Source organism: Schistocerca americana, unplaced genomic scaffold (assembly GCF_021461395.2).
Source record: "Schistocerca americana isolate TAMUIC-IGC-003095 unplaced genomic scaffold, iqSchAmer2.1 HiC_scaffold_47, whole genome shotgun sequence".
In the NCBI taxonomy this organism is placed as follows: domain Eukaryota; kingdom Metazoa; phylum Arthropoda; class Insecta; order Orthoptera; family Acrididae; genus Schistocerca; species Schistocerca americana.
The window spans coordinates 2,552,501-2,557,500 of NW_025726203.1; the positions used below are offsets into that span (position 1 = coordinate 2,552,501).

Below are 5,000 nucleotides of genomic sequence, written 5' to 3' on the forward strand. Positions count from 1 at the left end.
GGCACCTCCATCTACAGGGATCCGACGGAACTACGCCAACCATGCCGGCAAAACAGTATCGCCATCTATGAAAATACGGCGAAACCACATGCAATACCTCCATCTATGCGAATCTGACAACACTACGTCCGCCATGTCGAGCGCACCGCAAAACATACTGCCATCTGTAGGTCTCCCGCAACATGACCTCCTGCAACGACGATACCGTCATCTATGAGACGCCAAGCCGACTAAGACAGCCATGGGCCCACAGTGCCCTTCTTTCGACCCCACCCACAAAGCCTGCATCCTCTGTCGACAACAGCACCCCAACGCCAGCGCCTCTGCCGCACGAAGTCGTGGACCGGCAATCACTCCACCTGCACCCGTTCGTTCCCCACCCCAACCGCCCAACTCGCAACTCCAGCGGATGAACGGCGGACTTTGCTCGCACTCGCAATGTGCAATCCACCCCTATAACGTGCGTTTCATGAAGAGTTATGTCCAATATGCGACATTCCCGCTGTCCATATACATGAGCTGCGAGCTGTACCACGTACGAGCTACAGACGCGATCGCGTTGCTCTCTGTACGAATGCAGATGCTCAGCGGCAGCTAGGAGGCGCTCCATCCATGTCGGTACCGGTGAGCGTTGCACTCGCAGTCGCAAAAACGTACGGCAAGTATATTACTCGGAAGAGTCAATGACAGTCCAAGCCCCCCTGCGTGGGAAGAGTCTTCCTAGGCCATGACCCACCGGAAGGGCGCAGCGTCCCCCACCCCAGACATGTGACGTCACACTATCGGTATTGACGACTAGACTGATTCCTTATAATCATTTGCCATACACCGGTGGAAGCTGCCGAGACGAGTAACTACATAGCGGGCTCGCCGTGTCACTAATGTACAGAGATACAATAGTTTCGACTGGAACCGGATTAAACGTATACACGGCGCTGATTAGTAATAGATAGAGCCATCAGAATACAGATAATGTATACAACTGTCCGTATACATGCTGAAAGACTCTGCTCACAATCACACGTCAGCCAGACACTCTTATCACGCACTACTCTCTGCCTGTAACAGGCACACAGACAATATGTAAGCACCAGCATGGAACAACACCCAGTGCATCCTCTCTGCCACATTAGACAATCCACACTATCATAACCAGACCGGGAGGTCCACTCGGAAAACAGAATATCCCACCCTTCCGACAACCACCATTGCTCAGCTAAGCCACCAACACCCACACATGTCCTACACAGGGGTGCACCCAACATCACAATACTGCCTCCTGTCACACCACAAAAACAATGGCAGGAATGAAAGACACAGGTCTGCCACAAGCATGGAATCAGAGCGCCGCCTGTCATGAGCCAAAGGTGCACCCTGACGTGCCAAATCAGATGATGCCGCAGTCATTTACTTACGATAATCACAATCAACAAACCGGCCCCCCCCCCCAAAACACCTTTCCTTACAACAATGTGTACCTTAACCTAACCCGTATTGTGCCTTAACCTAACCCGTATTGTGCCTTAACCTAACCCGTATTGTGCCTTAACCTAACCCGTATTGTGCCTTAACCTAACCCGTATTGTGCCTTAACCTAACCCGTATTGTGCCTTAACCTAACCCGTATTGTGCCTTAACCTAACCCGTATTGTGCCTTAACCTAACCCGTATTGTGCCTTAACCTAACCCGTATTGTGCCTTAACCTAACCCGTATTGTGCCTTAACCTAACCCGTATTGTGCCTTAACCTAACCCGTATTGTGCCTTAACCTAACCCGTATTGTGCCTTAACCTAACCCGTATTGTGCCTTAACCTAACCCGTATTGTGCCTTAACCTAACCCGTATTGTGCCTTAACCTAACCCGTATTGTGCCTTAACCTAACCCGTGTTGTGCCTTAACCTAACCCGTGTTGTGCCTTAACCTAACCCGTGTTGTGCCTTAACCTAACCCGTATTGTGCCTTAACCTAACCCGTGTTGTGCCTTAACCTAACCCGTGTTGTACCTTAACCTAACCCGTGTTGTACCTTAACCTAACCCGTGTTGTACCTTAACCTAACCCGTGTTGTACCTTAACCTAACCCGTGTTGTACCTTAACCTAACCCGTGTTGTACCTTAACCTAACCCGTGTTGTACCTTAACCTAACCCGTGTTGTACCTTAACCTAACCCGTGTTGTACCTTAACCTAACCCGTGTTGTGCCTTAACCTAACCTATGTTGCGCCTTAACCTAACCTATGTTGCGCCTTAACCTAACCTATGTTGCGCCTTAACCTAACCTATGTTGCGCCTTAACCTAACCCATATTGTACCTTAACCTAACCCATATTGTACCTTAACCTAACCCATATTGTACCTTAACCTAACCCATGTTGCGCCTTAACCTAACCCATGTTGCGCCTTAACCTAACCTATGTTGCGCCTTAACCTAACCCATGTTGCGCCTTAACCTAACCCATGTTGCGCCTTAACCTAACCCATGTTGCGCCTTAACCTAACCCATGTTGCGCCTTAACCTAACCCATGTTGCGCCTTAACCTAACCCATGTTGCGCCTTAACCTAACCCATGTTGCGCCTTAACCTAACCCATGTTGCGCCTTAACCTAACCCATGTTGCGCCTTAACCTAACCCATGTTGCGCCTTAACCTAACCCATGTTGCGCCTTAACCTAACCCATGTTGCGCCTTAACCTAACCCATGTTGCGCCTTAACCTAACCCATGTTGCGCCTCAACCTAACCTATGTTGCGCCTCAACCTAACCTATGTTGCGCCTCAACCCAACACACGTTGGGCCTCAACCCAACACACGTTGGGCCTTAACCCAACACACGTTGGGCCTTAACCCAACACACGTTGGTCCTTAACCCAACACACGTTGGGCCTTAACCCAACACACGTTGGGCCTTAACCCAACACACGTTGGGCCTTAACCCAACACACGTTGGGCCTTAACCCAACACACGTTGGGCCTTAACCCAACACACGTTGGGCCTTAACCCAACACACGTTGGGCCTTAACCCAACACACGTTGGGCCTTAACCCAACACACGTTGGGCCTTAACCCAACACACGTTGGGCCTTAACCCAACACACGTTGGGCCTTAACCCAACACACGTTGGGCCTTAACCCAACACACGTTGGGCCTTAACCCAACACACGTTGGGCCTTAACCCAACACACGTTGGGCCTTAACCCAACACACGTTGGGCCTTAACCCAACACACGTTGGGCCTTAACCCAACACACGTTGGGCCTTAACCCAACACACGTTGGGCCTTAACCTGCTCTGTAATTGTCATACGACGCGTTAAATTAGTGTAGTGTTGCCTAACTGCAACCCCCGCAATATAGTTTGCTACTCGCACTGCCCGGTCCCCAGAGTATCGCTTCATGTGAAACACCTTGCAGCTATACACTGTAATGCGGATGGCAGTAGGACGTACATGCTCAATGCCCTTCGCAGTTGTTCATTGGCATTCGCATGGCGAAGCACAGCCTACGTTGTGGTACGGCTTGTGTCAACTGTCCGCTGATGTTGTACGTCCAAATCACACACTGTACTGCACATTGGTCCTCATGTACTGAATGATACATCGTGGTACATGTGTGACCGTACCACGACTGCGCCAACAACGGCGAACCATACGGTCCAAATATTGTGCACTCATCTACGTGTCGTCTCCCTATAAGAGCTGGATTGCAGTATGGTATGCCGTGGATGGCGATCAGCATGAGCCGTCTGTTGATGTAGTGGCGCGTGTTGTCAGACGTAGTCGTCTCCTCTCACACACCGTGATAGCATGGTGCACTGCGTTCCACATCTGCGACATGCGACAGAGGCCGGTTGACAGTCGTTCGCGCAATGGACATCGCATACGTACGGGGGCCACCTTCCACGTGTTCGCGAAGCGTGCACATGTTGTTGCGTGTATGTGGGCAGACATAGTGTGTCGTGACACCTGACACAGGCATGCAACAATCGTTGAATTTGCAAATGGCGATGGACGTCTACGTTTGCTGGTGACGTTACGCAAATGAACAACTGGTAAACCGTTGTGGTGCGGTTGTTCTCGCTAGAGGTGAATCAGTGATGGCGACGATCGGTTGAGCTACCAACCGGTTGTTTCAGCGATACCCACCATGCCCACGAACGTGAATGGCATGTGGGTGTGAAGCGATACGCGGCGGTGGCTGGGTGGGACCGTCCCCGGCCGGTGAGGGGGGGCCTCCCGGCGTGCTGGCCGCGCGGTGCGTGGGCGCACGCGCTACAGCCGGCTGGTGGGGGCGGCCAGTGGCAGGCGCGCCGGCCGACGGAGGCGGCAGGCGGCGCAGCTGCGCGCCGGCGCACCCTGCACGCGGCGCCGTGCGGCCAAAGTAGGTCCTCGCGGGCCCGGTGCGAAGCGCGGTGGACATCTGCAGTGTGCTGGTCCGATTGAGGACTGTGTGCGCTGAGGATGCGCCGCCGCCCGGCGCTCGGCGCCGCGACGCCGTCTGCTGCTCGGTCGCCTCTGCGGTTCTCGCAGGTGGATTGTATCGCAGCTGTGCGGACGTGTTGGCGCGTGCACTGTGCTGGGAGAGTTCGCTTCGGCACCCAAGTGGGGCTTTTGTCCTTCTGTGGCGCTGGCGTTGGAGCTGCCGGCCACCGTAGGTGGCGCGTGTTGTCTCCCGCCGGCAATGCCACGACAGCACGCTCCCGGGCCTCTGTCGGCAGCGGCAAGCTCAGTTGGGAGCACGGGTGGTCGCACCTAAAGCGTCTACTCGCCAAACTCCGGGCGATTGCGCCACTCTCGAACCCGACCAAGTACTTAGGACGGCGCTGCGCGCCGCCGAGACCTGAGAGGGTTTCGAGGTGTATTGTGCAGGGGAGCTCAGCCTCCTCCTGTTTGCAGAATAATTGAGCGGACGCTTGCGTGTTCGCGCGGGCCCCCGGGACACACTCCCGGGCGGCCGGCTGCTCAGCTCTAGTTGACGCAGCTCCCTGGTTGATCCTGCC

At 54.0% G+C, this 5,000-nt stretch overlaps 1 non-coding gene across 1 annotated transcript in view; it reads left to right on the plus strand.

Moving 5' to 3' along the window:
* The first annotated feature begins 4,982 nt into the window (after nucleotides 1–4,982).
* Nucleotides 4,983–5,000, plus strand: part of LOC124584171 — a 1,910-nt gene continuing 1,892 nt past the window's right edge. Inside the window, exon 1 of the ribosomal RNA XR_006974576.1 lies at nucleotides 4,983–5,000. This exon is cut by the window's right edge and continues 1,892 nt beyond it. This is a non-coding gene — a ribosomal RNA (small subunit ribosomal RNA).